The following is a 24,967-nucleotide window of genomic DNA, read 5'->3' on the forward strand; positions in this document are numbered from 1 at the left end:
GAAGGTATGGCAAATATTGCTTGCTTGATAAGCCTTAAAATATAACCCTGAATAGCCAGCACGGTTATAACTCCGAGTCAAGAGGGTCCTAATACTAACAGATCAAGCTACACAACTCAAACAATATAAGCCACTTAACATTTGCAACACAACATTTTAAGCAATGGGAAAGCACTGTCATGTTGCTCAATAGAAGGCAAACATTTGCAATGATGTGACATCCTGAATCTTTTGCTTCCATTCAAGACCAGAGGTATAACAAAAAAGAAAAGTCCATTGTTTCAGGGAACGATTGTCTCAATGCACAGGTGACTCTAAAGAACCTAATCTATAGTAACTGCCCTATGAAAGCCTTTTTCCAACTGCTGCAAACTGCGAGGAGAAACGGGGCCATGTTTTGTTTGCTATTTCTAAAAATGTCATCACAGCTCTGAGAGCTCTCTTGTTCTGATATCATTCCTTCATTTAATCAGCAGCCTCAGTGGACATACATGGTGCCATTTCAGCTCATGTCTTCTCCATTTGATATTTGACGGGTCTGAACTTCTCCATAATCTCAAGGAGCCAATAGCAGGACCTGTTACCCAGGCAGCAAAACTATGAGTATTTTAGCGACTATCACAGAGAACCATTATTTGTCCAGTGACAGAGACTCATGATGAATGTTTCTGAAATGACATTTGAGATGACAGGGGGTGAAAATCCCCAAGTCAGAGACTGTAGTTCTTGGGGTCTCCAGAGCAGCATCATTGTCAGTTAAACTGGATATGTGCAAAGATGTTGCCACATGAAGAGCCCACAGATCAATTTATTATCACAGGCCGTGAAACTCACTTGTGGAGAAATCAATATGAAACTTCAGGCTCCCTGATAAAGAATCAGAGATAATTTTATTTACTCTTTCACTTTGCAAATGTTACCTTTAAGTCCAATGAGGAACAGCATATGTCAGACTTTTCTATGAAGTTATACAACAAAAATAGTGTCCAAGTCATAGTTAAGAAGTAATCTATTTTCAGTGCTAACGAGCTCAACATTTTAACCTGATGTTTTGATAGAGAAATAAAGGTAGGTTTTAATGATGAACAAAATAATCCTGATAGATTAAATGTCATGTAGCTCAAAAATGGAAAAGATCTGAGAAGTAGCATTCATGTGAAAATAAAGATATTATGCTGTTATTTTACACTTATGATATTCAAGTATTTTAATCACTGCAAAATAGTTATAAAGTTTAAGAAAAGCATGTTGCAGGAAGCGCTGATTTCTGAGAGTAGACTGTCATCATAATAGCTTGATTAAACAATAGCAAAAAGTAACAATAACTATTTAAAATTCAATGTTTGTTTTGCCAAGCACTATGCTTAGGGATTCTTCTGTGTGTGAGTGTGTGTCCATGTGTGTATAAATCTTTACAATAACCATTTAGATAGACAATTTTAATATCATCATTTCACAAAGGAAGTAATTGAAGTAAACAGACTAATGGCACAAGGATGCAAAGCTAGTAAGTATTGAGCCAAAAGAGGAACCCAGGCAACCTAACTCCAGAGCAGGTGCTCATAGGCATTATGGAATACTCAAGACATTCAGAAAGACCATTTTTCTTCCCCAGGCAACTATAAGAATTTTATATCAGAGCTCAAATATTTTGGGGGGCATTACCTGTAAAAATAGTCAGTTCTTCTTCTAATGGCATCTGATGTCACTTTCAAAAATGCTACTGTAGGCAAAATCATACTGTGCGTTAGCTTTATGAGGGCCTTGAAATTGCTGAACTGGTAATAAAATTGAGAGTGTTCTCTAAGGCAAAACGTTTGTATCTAGGACAAACACTATTATCAACTTAGCTAATTCCAGAAATATTCCAAACAATTCTCAGCCAAACCTTGGTATTTTGTATTTCTCAAAGTTAATTCCAGTGTAAATTAGCAAAAAAGGGAAGGAAAAGAAATAAAAACATCAATTTGCTTTAACAGCCTTTGTAATCTCTCTCTCTCTCACACACACACACACAAACAAAGTGAATCTAAATTCAGGGTTGATTTGGCAATGCTACTCAAGTTCCATTCCTCAAATTAATCTAATATTGATTTACTATTACATTACTGCCCCTTTCACTTTGAAGCTTATGATGTAATTGCACTTGTTTACTAAATTAAAAGCAGTTTTCACAGAGGTGATGTTTAGAAAACAGATGGATTCATACCATACAAAAACCACTTCCATGTATTCTGGCATTCTCTACAGAATAAATGAAGAGCCGACCATAAAATGCATATTATTCTATGTAAAAACAAATCGACACACCTCCCATGAGGCATCAGCCTGGATTTGTGATCAGAGAATTTCCACAAGAGCAAATCATCTTTGCCATCTTGACATGAGTATTAGGGGCATTTGAAGAGAAGTATATCAGTTTTCTTACTGTGCATATTTCTTTATCCAAATGTCTGGCTTTCTGCTTAATACTACTGCTCCCAATTTTATAAGAAATTCAGACTTTGGATATTTTCCTACTACAAAAAATGTGATGCTTTAAACACAGCTGGCTAGTAACATATGGAGATGAGAGAACACTAAGCTATAATCAAATTTATATCTCCTGTTTATTAACATAAGGTTATAGCTGAGTGGAATTTAAAATCCTAAAATCAAGAACATATTTACTCTGAACAAGGTAATGGAATAGAAAATTTATAAACTTGCTTCTGTTGGTGTTCCCAATTCTTTAAAAGCAAAATTCAGCCACAGGTTTGTTTTGTATTATTTCTTTTCCTTTTTTTTAGGTAACTGGGCAAAGTACATATATGGAATACATTCACTAGGGTACGCCTTCTTTCATAAACGACAGTGTTCTGAAAAATATAACATTATCTCTCTTATGACAAATTCCCAAATTTTTACTGGAAGCCTGGATCAAATGTGTGTGTGTGTGTACACACATACTTATACAGATATTTCTATTTATAGCACATATTTTATATCTTAATCTATTGTTGAATAATTGTGAAAAATAAAGGGTTTCATTACCTATCCTTAAAAAATGTAAGCTGATAAACACTGATTTTTATTTGCTTTCTTTTCTCCTAGAACCTCAGGCCAAGTGTTCTTGACAGCTCATCCACAGACTCCCACTGGTAAAGCAGCACGAGGACTGCTTCTGTTATTTTATTTCAGAATTTTTTCCTGCAGTGGCATGCCAGTACCAGCTGAGGATCATGTATGCAATATTTGCCTTCTTTCATCTTCTACCTAGGATGGCTTTAATTCTCTTCAGGGAGAATTTATTTTAGTTTTTCCCAGTAAGAGAATCCACTTCTCTTGCCCATATTCATAAATTATCATTAAAAATTAAACTTGGTACAATAAATATTAACATGGTTCCAGCTTCTCCATTGTTATGCTCAGAATTCAGTTCATTGACAGGATCTAGGCATAGGATCAGTCCAAAGTTGGGCCAAGGCACAAGGAAGATTGTACAAGTTTAGAGCATCATTGAGAATCCATATGGCATCAAATTCTGACCACTAGAACCAATCATTTTAGTCAAATTGCTGAGACACAAATAAAGTCCAGGAATCTGTAGATAATATATTTCCATATATATATATGAACTAGACATAAAAATTCATATAAATTTCTTCAACACAGTTTATATATAGAATAAGGTAAGCAACTGTATACATGAAATTAGATTGGGGTTTTTGTTAATTGCAAGCATAATTGGATTCAAGAGTATGTATGATGTGTCCACCCAAAACAAAAGGAAACTAAAGCCATTAGTCATTCATTTATCCAATATGTGCAATTATTTGTTTCATACAACAAATAGTAGTGAATATTTACTATATATAGAAATGTTGCCTTGTACAAGGTAGTAAATATGACAGACATTCTTTTTAGCAAGGAAGACGAATAGGTTATTACAATGGCAGGTGGTAAGTTTTAGGAAGCACATGGGTCATGAAAACTCTAGAATGTCTATACCAGACAATATTACATAATGCTTAAGATTTCCTAATTACCTGAGGAAAAGAAGGGGAAAAGAATGGTATATGAAGTAGAAACAGCTGTTTAAAAGCCCAGAAGCAAGAGGGAGCTTGGCAAATCAAAAAACTAAAAAAAGTCAAACACAGCTGGATAGAGAGTGTGGAGGTGAAAATAGAAAGATATCAGCGGGAAGAAGGGATGAGTAGAGTAAGACCTGGAAAGAACTCATAAGCAAAATTGAAAATTTTTAACTTTATCTGAGGAGTCCAGGAAACTTGTTAAACTGTTTAGGCACAGACATCAAACAAACAAAAAACACTAAATGTACCCCAGCACCAAATAGGGTTCAAATTTATACAAGGGCATGGAAACTAAAATTCTAAAATGATGATTATTTTTTAAACAGCTCTCAAGTCAGTGAAAGCCCTGGATTATTTACAGGAAAGTAAAAACTCAAAGCAAATTTACTCTATAATTAAAAAAATAATAACTAAAAATTAGGTCAAAATGTAAAAAAACCTTAAAAGCACACAATGAGTGTATCCAAATAAGTGAGAAGCAACATGCATAATAACCTGTAGGCTACAGTATAAGAGCAATTTTGAAAAAGAGTATAAAATATGTATATTTAAAGTTACTGAAGAGATGAAAGATTAGAAACCATAAAGACATCTTTTTAAAAGGAAAAAAAAAAGCAAGCTTAGAAAAGAATCATAAAATATTAACTTGTAGAAATGAAAAAAATACCATTGCAATTAAACACTCAATGGATGAAAGCTAGAGCTGAAAAAAGTACCCATAATGCAGCACAAAGAAAGGATGATGAAAAATACGAAAGATCAGTTAAGACATAGAAATTAGAATGAGAAGTTAACACATGGGTTAAATATGTGGCCCAGGAAGAATGAAAAGAAATAAATAGAAATGATTATTATTTAATGAGAAAATTGCTGAGAATCTCCCAGAAATGTTGAAAGTCATAAATATTGAAAAACCGTGAGTTCCAATAGAATCAATAAATATCAGGTAAGACCTACACCTACTGCAGTGAAATTACAAATAGTTTAGAAAAGAAGAAAATACGAAGAGCAACAAAATAAAAATTACCTCAGAAGAAGAATGCCTGAATTGAGAGGAATTTTCCCTAAAGCAACAAGTGAGGTCAATGGAATGCTATCTTCAATGTGCTTCAATTGTAAAAGTAGAATATAAATTATCATAAAAACTGAAGGAAAACTGTACTTTCAGACCAAAGGAAAGGGCCTATGCACTTACTACTCATATAAACTTATTTAACAACTAATCATAAATTTCTGAAAAAAAGGAAATTAAATCCAGAATGTCAAGGTATTGCACTAAAAGCAAAGGTGAGGCAATTATGAGAAGCATGGATCGATAAAATTTGCAACTAACTGAGGACATTAAATTCATGCATCTAAAGTTTCTGAAAAAAATATCACAGAGGAATATAATCAGAGTTAAAATGTTCTCAAGTCTGTGTATTCTTTGTAACAGAGGGAGAAATGTTTGATATATTTTAGATTTAATTCAGTTATGTAGGTTCAAGAATTATACTAATCGTGGGGTAGAAATAGTATAATCTTCTAGTTAGCAGAATGGGAAAAATTTTTAAAAATTGATAAATTCAATAGCAAAATGCAAAGGCTCAACAGCAGCAAAGAAAGCTCATCGTATACAGAAGATACAACATAAGAAGAAAGAATTAATTTCAAATAAATTTGGAATTCCAAATTTCAAATAAATTTCAAATTTCCAAATATGTTAGTAATCATGACAAAGTTACGTGAGTAATTTGGCCACTAAAAAGGCAGAAATTCCCAGACTGGATTTTTAAAAATCCACTAGGTTATATATAAATGTCACATTTAAATATAAAAACACAAAAATTGAAAGCAAAGGGATGGAAAAGTATATCAGACATATACTGGCCTCCCCCCAAAAATACAAAACAAAATAAAAATTTAGACAGAAATAGTAATGAAAACAAAACAGATCTTTATTAAAAGCAAACAAAAGAGCAAAGAAAAAACATATTTAGTGTAACAAAACAAACCAAGAACTATAATTCTTGAACCAAGAAGATAATATTTCTGAACCTCAAGGCCTGAAAAAAAAAAAAACCAAGAAGATAATATTTATGAACCTCAAGGCCTGAAAAACATGGGCCACCAAATAGCAATAAAGATGAACACGGAAATATGCATGGCAGTCCCACTTCTGAAAACATACCGTACAGGAATCACTACTCAGGCATACAAGAAGACACATACAAATGATAACAATGCTTACATGGAATTAAAAACAGTCTAATTTCCCACAAATGTGAAAAAGGATAAATAAGTGATTGATATTTGTAAATTGGAAACCAAATTTGAGAGGGAGAATGAATAACACACTAAATCTGAATGTCAATATGAGTAAATTTCAGTAACAATGTTGAAGAAAAGTATATTCATTTTGATATTCCTATAACTTCAAAACACATAGAGCACTGTAAATTGTTTAAGGATGGCAGACATGGAGAAGGGAAGGGAAGAATTTACAACAGCTTCAGAATGGCTATTATGTCTGAAGAGAGGAAACTGTATTGAAAACGACTGACAAACCACAGAATTCTCGGCTGAACATTTTCATTACATCTCACATTTGGACAGACAGCATTAAGACGTTTTATAAGCCTTCATGCTCAGAAAATCTTACCTTATCAGAAAACTAAAGTTAAAACAAACACTAAATTTCTTTAATCTTTTCCTTTCCTGAAACTAATCCCAAAATAGCCAATGAGTAAGACTCTAGCAGTAGTCAATGAAATGCCTCAGGACTTATAATATTACATCAGCTTTCTCACGGTATCAAACTGATAACAAATTTTATCTATCAGTGACAATCCCACTTGCTTTAAGGGGACATAAACATTGAAATCTTTAGAAGTGCATTTATTGCAAATCTTATCTAAAATAGTTAATTTAAAGCACATTTAAAGAACAGTGAATGTGTTTTCGTTTAATGTTTGGTTTCAGCATCCTGGCAAAAGATGAGAAAAGAAAGAAGAAAAAAGCCTTGATCTCTAGTTCTCGGGCAACTAGCTTGTTCCAAAAGGCCTTTGTTGTTAAATCATTTTCAGCTCAACACAGCCCACAGATTCTAATTAACAAGAATCCCTTGACAAATGGGGATAAAATTGGCCTGCTGTACACTTAGAGGTGTAGAGTTATTTGCATTGTATCTTTAAACAAAGTTTACAGGCCAATGGTTTGGTAGAATTCATAGCATGCTTTCAAAGTTTTAGGATTGCAAAATTTGTGTCAACTACTGATTTTTTTTAAAAAAATGTGGTAGCACAGTTCTTTCTAGCTTTGCTCTGCAAAAGCCTCACCTGGGAAGGCTCGCAAAGTGGCACATGGACAACCAAGTCTTGCTGATTTAATTAACACTAATGTGGAGCTTTAGGGGAAAAGGTTCACAATGGATGGATTTTTCTGCTGACTCTAACTTCATAGTTTTGATTGACTTTTTTTAATCGAAGAGGCTTTTGAACCAACTAGAAGTCCTTCATAATTTGGCAGACCATAGAAGGAGAACCTCTAATCAAATTCTCTATTTACACCTTTGCCCAGTACCTGCAGGTGCAGAGGTGGGGGAGAGGGGAGGGTAGGCACTACAAGTGTGCTTCTGGAAAGGCGTCCAAACAAAGTGTTGTCAGAATTGCAAGCTGCTGCAAGTTAATAGAGAGCATCATCAAGCTGGTATTACAGAAGCTTATCTTTTGACATTTATATTATCTCAATTTCATTCTTTATTAGACCAACATATTGGTCTGTTGAGAATTATTTCATTCTATCTGACTGTTATGCCCATGAGGCATAAACTTTGTTTAGGTTATTATTATATCCTTTGGCATTCAACATTTGTGGGGTTAAATGGAAAAGAAAGAGAAGGAATAGGGAATAGTGAAAGAGGAAAGAGGAAGGAATAGTGAAAGAGGAAAGAGGAAGGAATAGTGACAGAGAAGAAAAGGGAAGGAAGGAGTTGTAAATAAAGACACTTAATTCAATGTTGTACATGTTGAATTAGAAGGATCTGAGGGAGACCTAAAAGGTGCTTAGCAGGAAGCTGGCAATGTGTGTTTGAGCACAAGAGGGAACTACATCTATCTATAAGACCAAAGGCCGTAAGAACAGAGGTGGGCGGAAATTACAAGAATGAAATGGTCATCCAGGAAAACTATGGCATGAGAAGAGGCTTGTGAATTGAAAGCCAAGCAAACATTCATTTAGTAGATATTTACAGAAAGAGAAGAGTGAAGAAGGTGATTAAAGAAATTTGTCATTGTTTCATGGAGCACAAGAGAAAGAATGTCATATAAGTTGTCATCTTGAAAAGCAGAAGCCTACTTTAAGCTTTAGGTCACAGAGCAGAAAAATATTGATGGCAGTGGTAATGGTAGATAAATTAGAAATATAAATCTAAAAAGGTGGAAGTAGGATGCCATAACAAAGGACACACAAGCAGCGGGGAATTGATGGATGCCAAGTATTATAAGGCATGAGGCAATGCAAGGGAAAGGTGAAGACAGAACCACAGTAATCTGGGCAGATCATATAGTTCACTCTATAGCAATGATTTTATCTACTTTTTAGGGGTTCCATCATCTTAGCATGATGGAAACATTTCTATCTTTTTATTCTGACAGGCATAGGAAATTCATGTAACTCACAGAAACTACAGAAAATTTAGTTTCTGTGAGTTACATGAATTTATGTCACAGAATAATGATGTCTCACAGAAAACTGATTGATGAACAAAAATCAATTCAGGCAATGTCAAATGAGTTTATTTCAAATTATTCACAAGACTAAGACATTACTTACAGCCAATATACTAAATATATACTATTTACATATAGAGGTGTTGGTAAAATATGAACATAATTAATTACCTCTTACTATTGGTATGTAAAGTGTTTATGTAAAATTAACATAACAAATGTGATATGAAGGAGAATAGTTATTTTCCATAGGTGTCCTTATTTCTAAGAAAATAAGTTCAAACCTACTATAAGCTTTGCTTGGGTCAAATAAGAAGTAAACAGCTATCTTAGTGTTTCTGGGCTGTGACAACCTTAGACTGGGTAACTTACAATAGAAATTTGTTTTTCCTAGTTCTGGAGGCTGGCAGATCCAAGATTAAGGCACTTACAGATGTGCCAAGTGTCTGGTGAGTGTCTGCTTTCTGGTTCATAGATGGCACCTACTCATGGCATCCTCACATAGTGGAAGGTGCAGCTAGCTCTCTCGAGTCTCTGCCCTGACAGGCTAATCACTTCCCGAAGCCCCTACCTTCTATACTTGGGACATTGGGCATTAGGTTTCAATAAATGAATGAATTCTGAGGAGACACAAATATTCAGACTATTCATAACACCAGACTTTGCTGATTTTTAGTTTACCTCACCCAAGTTTCTTTTATTGTTTCCCTAAACTTAAGTTTTTCCATAATTATCATGTTAAAAGTCAATTCTGTGCCACATAAAAGTTTGAAGTCAATGAAGCATCAAAATTGTATATTTTCCTTTTCATCACTAATTAATAAAGCATTAAAATATCCCCCTAATCAAAATAACACATGTAATATATTCCGTTGTGCTTCACAGTAATTGGCAGAAGGCTTCCCTGTTTACATTCTATTCCCTGGGTGATGTTCTCACTTCTTCTGATGGGCACCACACAGCATTGCTCCATGACATCCCAGCTATCCTTCTTTCACTCCTAAAGTACCTGCTCCTTATGTCCCTATAACCTGGTTGGATTTCTGGCCACAATCCTCTCATCTCTGCTACCTTTCATCATCTGTGCTGCCCCCTGTACCAGAAGTGTGTGTTCCTTATTCTACCAGCAATGCTTTGTTCATGCCAATCCTTACTCCTTTCCCACTCTTGCCTCTAGGTAGCAACCTTGATGCTTCAACAGCACCCTCTGATTACCTCAATGAGTAGTCACTTTTTCCTTCTTCAAGTTTCTTCTCCATTGACTGTGTGTCTCTTAAAATGAAAAGATAGAAAGAAAGGCAGGGAGGGAGGGATGCAGGCAGGACCAACACCCATATCAACATTATGAGTAATGTCTTGCACCCTTGCTGTGTGTGGATAGTGTCTCAGTTGTCCTATTGGATAAAAAACTGGAGAGCAGAGGCCACTTTCTATACATCTCTGTACCCTGAGATTTGCCTTAGTAGATGCTTCCAGTAGCTTTTTATAACATTTCTAAATATGGGAAAATTGACAGGCAAAACTTTCTTTCACTTTTTCTTTATGACACGTTTATTTTATTTTATTTATAAATCATGAAATGAATTCATTTACTTATTAATTATGTATTAAGCATCTACCCCTTGACAGTACTGCCTCATACTGGGGACATAAAGCAAAAAAGTTAACGTTAAGTTTATTGTGATAGAAGTATTGCAGATTCCTAGGGCCATCACAGGAGAGGTGTATATAAATCAGACTAGGAATTTAGGTGACTCTCTAAACCAAGCTGGATCAAAAGCATAACATATGCTCAGAACTAGTAGCAGAGATTCATATATGTTATTGCACAGTTGCAAGTATGCTATTTATTCCTTTACTGTATTTCTAATAAGTATGTGATTTATTTAGATTAAAACAATAATCCTAACTTTACATTTCTACTTCCTAAAACAATTTCTTTTTCTCTTTAAACTAACAGAAAGCTTCCTGCCCATACAAAAATACATGCTATGATCTAGCTTTGATTAATGTTTGCAGTCTTTTAAAATACATTTTTACATTTCACAGTAGCTATTTCTAAAGTAAAAAAAGAATGCTAAGAATACTTGAATCATAGATTCTATTAAAGCTATTCACAGTATGGTAACTGAAAATTGAAATAGCTAGTACAAGATTAATGTACATTTATCTACCAAATTTAATTCCACATTTATCTTAAAATCAGAGCAGCAAAATGTATATATATTCCTAAAATTGATATTACATAATTTTTACAGTAAATTACAATTTTTTGACAAAGATATGTAAAGTTTACAGTTTATTCCAAAAAGAGTTCTTTTTTTCCCATAGGTTATTGGGGTACAGGTGGTGTTTGGTTACATGATTAAGTTCTTTAGTGGTGATTTGTGAGATTTTTGGTGCACCCAACATCCGAGCAGTATACACTGCACCCTACTTGTAGTCTACCAAAAAGAGTTCTTAACAGAGTCCCAGAAATGGTGATGATAAAAATATTTAATAGCATGCTTCATGAGAAAAATGTTAACCAATCAACACTTCAGTTATTATCTTACATTCTCAAATTACTATAAAATTAAATGCTGAGTCTTTTTTACTGCTCAAGTCTTGATAAGACAAAGGCCAGGTGTCAATTTCCACAACACTGGTTGAGGAAACTGAGATTATTATCTTGAACAGTCGAAGTCTTCAATTTTATTATAGAGTAAAAATAGAACATTCAGGACAGAGCTGTAGTAAACCTTAATTTTAATATAGGTAGTGTTCAAGGTGAAAATAAGTTTGAAATAAAGAGATTGGAGTGGGCCAATGAATTTTTATTTGGAATGAATCTATTTTTGGTAACCAGGAAGCATTAACTTAGATTACATGTTTATATGGAATGGTTTCAGGGATGATTTATGGGGATTATGTATGGAGTGGGTATAGCTGTAGATGAGATGGATAGTTATTTGTAAGACTAAAATGAATTGTTAGCCAGTAAAACTAATACTGGAAGTCCTTAGTAGATTCTATAATCTGTTATTTTATTATTATTATTAAACTATTTGCTAAACCTAATAAAAAGACAAGTTCGTGCTGTGAGGAATACAAATTTATATAATAAATAGGCTCAGAATTTAATGAGGATGACCCTACATTAAATAAAGGTGGAATAAATGTGAGACAAAATAACCATAAGACAAGACCATAAAAGTGCATGTGACTGATGTAATCCAAAATCGCTTGGAAGTTCATTGGAAAGACAGAGCCTAAGCTAGAGCGGACACTTATAGCTACCAAAAGATGACATTGGTTCTTGGCCTTTGAGGCAGATATGGAAGATAATGTAGTAAGGTAATAGACAAATAGGATTTAAACAATTCAAAAACTATACGAATGGATGTGAGTAGATGAATTTGAGAGGATTTTAAGGAACGTATGAAAGATAAGACTGAAAATATACATTGGAGCTGTAATTTAAGGTCCTTAAGGATCAGGTTCAAGCATTTGGATTTCCTTTATTAGGCATGGCTATTTGGGGAACAAGTAAAGCATGATTAGAGTTATGCCTTAAGGAGGGTGGCCTATCAGCAGAAATGGAAATTGGATTGGAAGAGAAGCAGTGCTGAAAGTGGGGAAAATACCTGGCAGCCACTACAAAACTTAAGAAAAGTAATAGGGCAGAGCTTTACTTCTGAACTTTTCTCTGAACTTTCTTCTGCTTAATCTGCTTCAGTAAATCCTTCTAGTAGCTTCCATTTTTTTTTAAGTAACACCTGTATATAACATCTCTACCATTTACAGCAGAGGTTTTCATTCCTGTATATATGTAGGCATCTAGGAATCTTTTGTAAAAAGGCATACTCAAGATCTCACCATCAGGAATCAGGAGCCCTAGGGTAGGATTTATGGAGGTTTTTTAACAATTCCCCAAGCATTTTTGATGTAAGTGATCCTGGAATCATAACCTGAAATACATTGCCTTAAAGAATTTAAGGGTTAAGTTTTTTTCAACTGGATATTCATTATAGGAAGCCTTTCAAAAATAACCAGTTGAAAAAAGTTCTTTGTTATTGAACTTCTGACCTACTCTATTTAAGGGAAAAGTAAATGGAATTTGATTAAAATATGAATAAATTATTTAACTCAGCCATCACATATAATAAATAGGAAAATATTTATGAATTGCAAAGGCTTATCATTGTATATTACTTACTGTCCTAAAATAAAAAAATTAGCCTGTCTCTGTGGAAATAAAAATTTTTCTTCTTCTGCTTTTATCATTCTTCTTAGGAACACAGAAAAATGTAAATTCTTGAAGTAAGACTTGGAAATGGATGCTGTACACTTGGCAACAAAACCACTGAATGCTTTCTGTGCTTGATTTTAAAACAACACTGACAAGACACACCACCCCCACCCCCAGTGAATCTTAGCTCACTCCATTGGATTCACATACACTCACAACTCACTTGTAGTGGGCACTCTCAGTGTTCAGACCAAAATGCCTCAGCTTCTAAGGGCTTTACACCTACCCTTTCAACTTGTTTTGGAGGAATGTCCTTGGACTACTAGAGCTGCTTTGCCCACCAGTGGTGGGAGCCACAGGTGCCTGGGAATTTATGTCCCTCCAGGGTAGCTTTTAGCCAATGACTGGTGCAGAATTATAAAAGCCTAGCTCCCTTTACTGAACTGGGGACAAATTCTGAGTCCTGATCTACACTTCACAGCTTCCCTGTGCAATCAGGTTGAGACTGAGACTTCGCCTGAATTTTACCTTTGCTTGGCTTCTTCCAAGATCAAGCCCTGCTTTCTCCATTCCCATATGGGTTTCTCCTGGGAGCATTTTCTTAGTAAATAACACATAGCTGATTTCTTACCTTAGAGTGTGAGTATAAGGAACCCAGCCAAGGTACAATGTTCACTGTACTCTCTACCAATATCTCATCTAGAAGAAAACATAAATAAATAAAAAGACAAGTACATCAACATTTTGGTGTTTTACTGTAAATACGGGATTCTTAGTCAGAAAGAGTCTCTGTTCTTACATTGAAAGGACAAGGATTTATTAGTGAAGTTTGAACGGAAAAAGTATGTTATTATTGTGTTTACTAGATTCAATGTATTCCTATGGTTTAATATTAAAACAGATTTGGAAGAACTTGCAACAAGCTGCCAACTAAACCCCCAAATACCCTAATATGTTTGATTGTTTGATTTGTCAGTCTTATTGTCTATTTATCCTGGAAGAGTAATAATTAAGAAAAGGAACGTATTTGGAAAGAGAAGTAGTAGGAGAGTCAGGTGATGTTTAGAATTTTGTCTACAGACTTCTTTTTTAATTCAACATTGAGTGAATGCAAACACTTCAGAGATATCACATTGAAACTTTGTAGAAGGCTACTAGATCTAATTCCTCAAAGTACCATTTGATTTTAGTGATCAGAGTATACTTATATCAAGCCCTGTCATTGCAATAAATGCATTTCTCAGAAAAATTGTCTGATGAAATAATCATAAATTTTAGGACTGTATATGATCAATGCAATATATGATCAATGCAAATCTTTTCAAAAAATACTCATTTTTCAGCATATGCTTTAATTTTTACTTAGGTCTTCTCTCAAATAAATCACTTTTTTTCACTCTACCCACAAGTCTTATTCTGGCTAAGCCTAGTGTGGAACCTTCCCGTTATGCAAATTATTTTAAGTATCCTGACATCTAGTGCTCACCTATGCTTCTTTTGTCCATCTACTATTTCTTTTAAATTCCTGTCCCTTTCTTGGATGCTGACCTTCTGGAATTTAGCTATCATCTTGACACTAACTTTTTTCCTAATGCCTGCTTGGACTTACTTGCTACCATGGTACATGTATATATCCAAGTAAAAATTCGCATAGAATCTACTTAATTCTCAGTAGGCCTTTACCCAAATATCGTGGCTACCCTCTCGATAATTGTAATTTCCAGTCAGACACTGTGCCATTGCTTACAGCTCAAGACCGCTGTTTTCTAAAGTGAGATCTGTACCATAACTGGTACTCGAGGATAACGATAGATATTACATGAAAAGAAAAAATGTCGAGTGAAGGATCCTAATATATAATGCATTGAAAAAATGCTAGTTTAAACTAAGTAAAATGCTACAAGGCATTTCAAATATGTAACACAATAATGCAAATGTTAAGTCTTCAGTAGAGAGATAGAGTTACTTATGTATTCTATTAAGTAATCAAACCCCCTTCCTTATCTTTTTACAGTTTTATTGAGGTATAATTGACACATAATAAAGTGACATATGCATACACTTACAAAACCTTTGCCACAGTCCATTTAATGAATGTATCCATAACCCCCAAAAGTTTCCTTCTACCCACTTAGAATCCCTACATCCCACCCCTCTAGCCCTCACATCCCTGGGCCATAATTGATCTGCTTTCTGACATTTTAATTTGTATTTTCTAGAATATTATATAGATGGAATTATTTCATATGTTGTCGTTCATATCTGGCTTCTTTCACTCAGCATAACTATTTGGAGACTCGTCTATGTTTGTATGTGGATCAATAGTTCTTTCCTATTTAGTGCTGTGTAGTATTTTATTGTGTGGGTAGTTCACAAATCTTTATTCACATGTTGATGGACATTTGGGTACTTTCCAGATTTAGATTATTTTTAAAAGGCAAAAATTTTCAATTTTTTAAAATATTTTTATATAGATATATACTTTCATTTCTCATAAGTGGAATGGAATGAATGAGTATATGGTAGGCATAAATTTAATATTTTAAGAAATTTCCAAACTATTTTTCAAAGTTATTTTAGCAGTTTACATCAGCAAAGCATGAGAGTTCCAGTTGTTCCATGTTCTTGCCAATACTTGGTATCATTCGTCAGTATGATTTTAGATGCTATCATAGCTACATAGGGGCATCTCACTCTGGTTTTAATTTGCATTTACCTAATGACAAATTATGTTAAGTACCTTTTTATGTGCTCATTTGCTATCTGATATGGTTTGGATATTTGTTCCATCCAAATTCCATGTTGAAATGTAATCCCAGTATTAGAGGTGGGGCCTGGTAGGAGGTGTTTGAATCATGGGGGCAGAACCCTTATGAATGGCTTAGCATCATCTCCTTGGTGATGAGTGAGTGGTAGCCATGGTAGTTCACATAAGATCCAGTTGTTTAGAAGAGTGTGACACCTGCCCATACCCCCTTGCTCTCCCTCTTGCCGTATAATACCTGGGTCCCACTTTGCTTTCTGCTATGAGTAAAAGCTCCCTGAAGCCTCACCAGAAGCTGATCAGATGCCAATGTTATGCTTTCTGTACAGCCTGAAGAACTATGAGCCAAATAAACCTCTTTTCTTTATAAATTACTCAGCCTCAGATGTTTCCTTATAGCAATAAAAAGGAGCTTGATACACTACCCATATACTTTAAACATTTTTAAATTGACAAACAAAATCATATATATTTGTCACACACAATATGATATTTTGAAATATACTATGGAGTGTATAATTGAGCCATTTATCTTCTTTAATGAAGTATCTTCAAATTTTTTGCTGCTTTTTATTGTAATATGTGTTTACTTACTGAGGTTTAAGAGTTATTTATATATTCTGCATTCAAGTCCTTTTTTTTTCAGATACGTGATTTGATAATATTTCCTCCAAGCCTGTGGCTTGTCTTGCCTTTTCATTCTCTTAATAGTGTCTTTTGAAGAACAGAAATTTTTAATTATAATAAAGTTCTATTCATCAATTTTTTTCTTGTATTGTTTGTGCTTTTGACATGATAGATAAAACACCCTTTCTCTAAACACATAGTTCTCAACCATGGGAAATATTTCCATCCACAGAACACTGGCAACGTCTGCAGACACTTTTGGTGTCACAAGAGGAACACGATAGGCATCTTGTGGGGGGAGGCCATTAATACCATTAAATATGCTATGACACACAGGGCGGCCTCCTGCAATAAAAAATTATGCAATTCAATAGTGAGGCATTTGAGAAACTTTGGCCTAACTCAAAGTTATAAAAAATCTTATTTTATGTTTTCTTTTAAAAATTTCATATTTTTAGGTTTTATATTTATGTCTGTAATCTATTTTGAGTAAAATTTTGTTTATTTTTAGAGGTATGAATTGGAGTTTATATTTTTGCAAATAGATATCCAATATCTAATGTTTTCAACACTATTAATAGAAGAACTATAGTGTCTCTGCCGAATTACCTATGCATCTTTGTTGAAAGTCAGTTGACCATATGGGGACTGGTCTATGTCTGGACTCTATTTTGTCCCTTTGATCTACGTGTTTATCTTGACACAAAATTGTGATTGCTGAAGATTACAGTAAGTCTTGAAATTGATAATGTAAGTTCTTCTTTTCAAAACACTTTGGCTATTTATCTCTAAGGATTTTATATTGCTCAATGCTAATGTATGTGTTATTTCTTTGATTTCTTTTTTTTTTTTTTACTGTGGTAAAAGTTACCAAATTATACAGACCATCAACATTATGAAGAAACTGGATCAACTAATGGGCAAATAACCAGCTAGCATCATAATGACAGGATCAAATTCACACATAACAATATTAACCTTAAATGTAAATGGCCTAAATGCCCCAATTAAAAGACACAGACAGGCAAATTCGATAGAGTCAAAACCCATCTGTGTGCTGTATTCAGGAGACCCATCTCATGTGCAAAGACATAAATAGGCTCAAAATAATGGGATGGAGGAATACTTACCAAGCAAATGGAAAGAAAAAAAAAAAGCAGAGGTTGCAATCCTAGTCTCTGATAAAACAGATTTTAAACCAACAAAGATCAAAAAAGACAAAGAAGGGCATTATATAATGGTAAACAGATCAATGCAACAGGAAGAGCTAAATATCCTAAATATATATGCACCCAATACAGGAGCACCTAGATTCATAAAGCAAATTCTTAGAGACCTACAAAGAGACTTAGACTCCCAAACAATAATAGTGGGAGAGTTTAACACTCCACTATCAATATTAGATAGATCAATAAGACAGAAAGTTAACAAGGATATTCAGAACTTGAACTCAGCTCTGGACCAAGCAGACCTAATAGATATCTACAGAACTCTCCACCCCATATCAACAGAATATACATTCTTCTCAGCACGACATCACACTTATTCTAAAATTGACCACATAATTAGAAGTAAAACACTCCTCAGCAAATGCAAAACAATGGAAATCATAACAGTCTCTCAGACCACAGTGCAATCAAATTAGAACTCAGGATTAAGAAACTCACTCAAAACTGCACAACTACATGGAAACTGAAAAACCTGCTCCTGAATGACTACTGGGTAAATAACAAAATTAAGGTAGAAATAAAGAAGTTCTTTGAAACCAATGAGAACAAAGACACAACATATCAGAATCACAGGGACACAGCTAAAGCAGTGTTTAGAGGGAAATTTATAGCACTAAATGCCCACAGAAGAAAGCAGGAAAGATCTAAAATCGACACCCTAACATCACAATTAAAAGAACTAGAGAAGCAAGAGAAAGCAAATTCAAAAGCTAGCAGAAGACAAAAAATAACTAAAATCAGAGCAGAACTGAAGGAGATAGAGCATGAAAAAACCTTCAAAACATCAGTGAATCCAGGAGCTGGTTTTTTGAAAAGATTAATGAAATACATAGACCTCTAGCCAGACTAATAAAGAAGAAAAGAGAGAAGAATCAAATAGACACAATAAAAAAAAAGATAAAGGGGAGATCACCACTGATCCCACAGAAATACAAACTACCATCAGAGAATACTATAAACACCTCTATGCAAATAAACTAGAAAATCTAGAAAAAATGGATACATTTCTGGATACATACACCCTCCCAAGGCTAAACCAGGAAGAAGTAGAATCTCTGAGTAGACCAATAACAAGTTCTGAAATTGAGGCAGTAATTGAGAGCCTACCAACCAAAAACAGCCCAGGACCAGACAGATTCACAGCCAAATTCTACCAGAGGTACAAAGAGGAGCTGGAACCATTCTTTCTGAAACTATTCCAAACAATAGAAAAAGAGGAACTTCACCCTAACTTATTATATGAGACCAGCATCATCCTGATACCAAAACCTGGCAGAGACACAGAAAAAAAAGAAAATTTCAGGCCAATATCCCTGATTAACATCAATGAGAAAATCCTCAATAAAATACTGGCAAACCGAATCCAGCAGCCCATCAAACAGTCAAGTTGAAAACAATCAAGTCAGCTTCATCCCTGGGATGCAAGGTTGATTCAACATATGCAAATCAAAAAATGTAATACATCACATAAACAGAACCAATGACAAAAACCACGTGACTATCTCAATAGATGCAGAAAAGGCCTTGGTAATAAGAGCTATTTATGACAAACCCATAGCCATTATCATACCGAATGGGCTAAAGCTGGAAGCATTCCTTTTAAACACCAGCACAAGACAAGGATGCCCTCTCTCACCACTCCTATTTGACATAATATTGGAAGTTCTGGCCAGGGCAATCAGGCAAGAGAAAGAAATAAATGGTATTCAAATAGAAAGAAAGAAAGACACATTTTCTCTGTTTGCAGATAACATGAATGTATATTTGGAAAACCCCATCATCTCAGCCCCAATCTCCTTAAGCTGATAAATAACTTCAGCAAAGTCTCAGGATATAAAATCAGTGTTCAAAAATCACAGGCATTCCTATACACCAATAATAGACAAACAGAGAGCCAAATCATGAGTCAATTGTCATTCACAATTGTCATTCACAATTGAATAAAATATCTAGGAATACAACTTAAAACGGATATGAAGGACCTTTTCAAGGAGAACTACAAACCACTGCTCAAGGAAATAAGAAAGGACCCAAACAAATGGAAAAAAAAATTCCATGCTCATGGATTAGAAGAACCAATATTGTGAAAATGGCTGCACTGCCCAAAATAATTTATAGATTCAATGCTATCCCCATCAAGCTACCATTCACTTTCTTCACAGAATTAGAAAAAACTACTTTAAATTTCATGTGGAACCAAAAAAGAGCCTGTATATCCAAGACAATCCTAAGCAAAAAGAACAAAGCTGGAGGAATCATTCTACTTGACTTCTAACTATACTACAAGGCTACAATAACCAAAAGAGCATGGTACCAGTACCAAAACAGATATATAGACCAAGGGAACAGAACAGAGGCCTCAGAGGTAACACCACACATCTAGAGCCATCTGATATTTGATAAATCTGACAAAAACAAGCAATGGGGAAATTATTCCCTATTTAATAAATAGTGTTGGGAAAACTGGCCAGCCATATGCAGAAAACTGAAACTGGACCCCTTCCTTACATCTTGTAGAAAAATTAACTCAAGATAGATTAAAGACTTAAACATGATACCTAAAATCATAAAAACTCTAGAAAAAAACCTAGGCAGTAGTAGTCAGGACATAGGCATGGGGAAAGACTTCACGACTAAAACACCAAAATCAATGGCAACAAAAGCCAAAATTGACAAATGGGATCTAATTAAACTAAAGAGCTTCTGCATAGCAAAAGAAACTATCATCAGAGTGAACAGGCAACCTACAGAATGGGAGAAAAGGTTTGCAATCTATCCATCTGACAAAGGGCTAATATCCAGAATCTACAAAGAAAAACAAATTTACAAGAGAAAAACAAAAACCCCTTCAAAAATCTCCAAAGGATATGAACAGACACTTCTCAAAAGAAGACATTTATGTGGCCAACAAACATGAAAAAAAGCTCATCATCACTGATCATTAGAGAAATATAAATCAAAACCACAATGAGATACCATCTCACACCAGTTAGAATGGCAATCATTAAAATGTCAGGAAACAACAGATGCTGGAGAGGGTGTAGAGAAAAAGGAATGCTTTCCACTGTTGGCGGGAGTGTAAATTAGTTCAACCATTGGGGAAGACAGTGTGGCAATTCCTCAAGGATCTAGAACTAGAAATACCATTTGACCCAGTGATCCCATTGCTGGGTATACACCCAAATGATTAGAAATCATTCTACTATAAAGACATGTGCACATGTATGTTTATTGCAGCACTATTCACAATAACAATGACTTGGAACCAACCCAAATGCCCATCAAGGATAGACTGGATAAAGAAAATATGGCACATATACACCATGGAATTCTATGCAGCCATAAAAAAGGGGGAGTTCATGTCCTTTGCAACATGGATGAAGCTGGAAACCATCATTCTCAGCAAGCTAACAGAGGAACAGAAAACCAAACATTGTATGTTCTTATTCCTAAGTAGGAGTTGAACAATAAGAACACATGGACCCAGAGAGGGGAACATTACACACAGAGGCCAGTCAAGGGTTGGGGGGCTGGGGGAGGAATAGCATTAGGAGGAATACCTAATGTAGGTGACAGGTTGATGGGTGCAGCAAACCACCATGGCATGTGTATAGCTATGCAACAAACCTGTATGTTCTGCACATGTATCTCAGAACTTAAAGTATGTGAAAAAAAAAGATACATAACTTAAAGTTTACGTTTTCACCATTTTAAGTGTATACTACAGTGACATTAAGTACATTCACATTGTTGGGCAACCATTACCACCACCCATCTCCAGAACATTTTTCATCTTCCCAAAATGAATATCTGTATCCATAAAGCAATAACTCCCCATTCCCTCCCTGACCCGACCCCTAATAACTACCTTTCTACACTGTACCTCTATGAATTTATCTATGTCAGGTACTTCATATAATATGTATCTCACACATATGTAATGTTTCTCAAATTTGCATGTCATTCTTGTGCATTCTAGTCTACTCTGTATTATTCCAATATTAGTAGGTGTACTGTCAAAGTGAGCAGTGTTTTTATTTTTTTAGAAAATTTCTTATCAGTCATTGCTAGTCTACAGAAACATAATTGATCTTTGTCTATTCACCGTGTATCCCGCATAATTCAGTATTTGCTATTATTGTACATAGTGAATTACAGGACACATATCTTGTGTCCTGTATCATTCACTGTTTTCTTAACACTTAATAAAATGACCATATTTCTCCATTGAATTACTTACACACCTTTGTTAAAAATCAATTCACTCTTCATTCTTATAGGCTGTTTTTGTAGAGTCCATCAAATTCTCTACATATATGATTAAATCATGAGAAAAATATTATACCTCATGCTTTCCAATAGGAATGTCTTTCATTTGCTTTTCTTGTCTAATTGCATTGGCTAGAACCCCCTTACAATGTTGAATACAGGTTCAGGGCTACAAGTGCAGGTTTGTTATATAGGTAAACTCATGCCATGGGGTTTGTTGTACAGATTATTTTGTCACCCACATACTAAGCCTAGTACCCAATGGTTATTTTTTTCAGATCCTCTCCCTCATTCCACCCTCATCCTCAAGTAGGCCCCAGTGTCTATTGTTCTCTTCTTTATGTTCATGAGTTCTCATTATTTAGCACTCAATTATAAGTGAGAACATGTGGTATTTGGTTTTCTGTTCCCGTGTTTGATTGCTAAGGATAATGGCCTCTAGCTCCATCCATGTATTCGCAGAAAAACATTATCTCATTGTTTTTTATTGTTGCATAGTATTTCATAGTGTAAATGTATCACATTTTCTTTATCCAATCTGTCACTGATGGGCATTTAGATTGATTTCATGTCTTTGCTATTGTGAACAGTGCTGCAATAAACATACATGTGCAACCCTAATTTCAGACAAAAGAGATGTTAAAACAAAAAAGATAAAAAAAGACAAAGAAGGGCATTACATAATGGTAAAAGGCTCAATTCAAGAAGTGCTAACTATACTAAATATATACGGACCCAATACAGAAGCACTCAGATCCATGAAGCAAGATCTTAGAGATCTTCAAAGAAACTTAGACTCCTACACAAATGGGAGACTTTAACACCCCACTGACAGTATTATACAGATCATCAAGACAGAAAATTAACAAAGATATTCAGGACCTGAACTCAGCTCTGGATCAAGTGGTCCTGATAGATATTTACAGAACTCTTCACCCCAAACCAACAGAATATACATTTATTCTTCTCATTGCCACACGTCACTTACTCTAAAATTGATCACAGAATCACACGTAAAACACACATCAGCAAATGCAAAAGAACTGAAATCATAACACTCTCTCAGACCACAGCACAATCAAATTAGAACTCAAGATTAAACTACTATTGACATTCCTCAAAGTTAGAAAAAACTATTTTAAAATTCATATGGAACAAAAAACATCATGAATAGCCAAGACAATCCTAAGCAAAAAGAACAAAGCTGGAGGCATCATGATCCCCAACTTCAAACTATATTACAAGGCTACAGTAACCAAAACAGCATGGTACAAGAACAGATGTATAGATTATTGGAATACAATAGAGAATTCAGAAATAAGATTGCACACCTACAGCCATCTGACCTTCACAAACCTGACAAAAACAAGCAATAGAGAAAAGATTCCCTATTTAATAAAGTGTGATGGGAGAACTGGCTACCCATATTCAGAAAATCAAAACTGGACTCCTTTTTACACCAAATACAAATAATAACTCTGGATGGATTAAAGACTTAAATGTAAAATCCAAAACTATAAAAACCCTAGAAGAAAATCTAGGCAATACCATTCAGGACATATGCACAGGCAAAGATTTTATGATGAAAACACCAAAAGCAATAGAAAGAAAAGCAAAAATTGACAAATGGGATCTAAAAAACTAAAGGGCTTCTGCAAAACATAAACTATCATCAGAGTGATTAGACAACCTACAGAAAAAGAGAAAATTTTTGCAATCTATCCATCTGACAAAGGTCTAATATCCAGAGTCTACAAGGAATTTAAACAAATTTATAAGAAGAAACAATCCCATTAAAAAGTGGGCAAAGAACATGAACAGACACATCTCAAAAGAAGACATACATGCAGCCAACATACATATGAAAAAAAGCTCATCATCACTGATCATTAGAGAAATGCAAATCAAAACCACAATGAGAGACCATCTAATACCAGTCAGAATGGTAATTATTAAAAAGTCCTTAAACAACAGATGCTGGTGACGTCACAAAAAGACAATGCTTTTACACTGTTGGTGATAGTGTAAATTAGTTCAACCATTGTGAAAGATAGTGTGCAATTCCCCAAATACCTAGAGGCAGAAATACCATTTGACCCAGAAATCCTATTAGTAAGTATATAGTCAAATGAATATAAATCATTATATTACAAAGATACATGCATGTGTATATTCATTGCAGTAGCAAAGAAATAGAATGAACCTAAATGCCCATCAATGGTAGGCTGAATAAAGAAAATGTGGTACATATACATCATGGAATACTATGCAGTTATAAAAAGATATGAGATCATGTCCTTTGCAGTGACTTGGATGAAGTTAGAAGCCATTGTCCTCAGCAAACTAACACAGAAACAGAAAACCAAATACTGGATGTTCTCACTTATAAGTGTGAGCTGAATGATGAGAACACACGGACAGATTGAGGGGAACAACACACACTGGGTCCTGTCAAAGGAAGAGATGGGGGAGGCAGAGCATCAGGAAGAATAGCTAATGGATGCTGGGCTTACACCTAGGGATGGGATGATCTGTGCAGCTAACCACCATGGCACATGTTTACCTATGTAACAAACCTGCACATCCTGCACATGTATCCTTGAACTTAAAATAAAAGTTGAAGAAAAAATAATTAGAAATTAAAAAGTCAAGAATTTAAAAATCGCTCAAAACTATGCAATTACATGGAAATTAAACAACCTGCCCCTGCATGACTTTTTGGTAAATAATGAAATTAAGGCAGAGATCAGGAAGTTCTTTGAAACTAATAAAAACCAAGATCCAACATACCAGAATCTCTGGGATACAGCTAAGGCAGTGTTAAGAGGGAAATTTATAGCACTAAATGCTCATATCAAAAAGTTAGAAAGATGTCAAGTTAACAACCTAACATCACTACTGAAAGAACTAGACAAGCAAGAGGAAACCAACACCAAAGCTAGCAGAGGACAAGAAATGACCTAAATCAGAGCTGAACTGAAGGAAATTGAGACATGAAAAACCATTCTAAAGATCAACAAATCCAGGAGTTGTTTTGAAAAAATTAATAAGATAGACAGTCTGCT

The 24,967-nt window shown here is 34.7% G+C and overlaps 1 pseudogene; it reads right to left on the reverse strand.

The window, feature by feature from the left end:
- Positions 1 to 21,562: 21,562 nt before the first annotated feature.
- On the reverse strand, positions 21,563 to 21,660 carry LOC129461453 (uncharacterized; annotated as a pseudogene).
- Positions 21,661 to 24,967: the final 3,307 nt, after the last annotated feature.

The sequence above is a fragment of the Symphalangus syndactylus genome, chromosome 1, assembly GCF_028878055.3.
Source record: "Symphalangus syndactylus isolate Jambi chromosome 1, NHGRI_mSymSyn1-v2.1_pri, whole genome shotgun sequence".
Classification (NCBI taxonomy): domain Eukaryota; kingdom Metazoa; phylum Chordata; class Mammalia; order Primates; family Hylobatidae; genus Symphalangus; species Symphalangus syndactylus.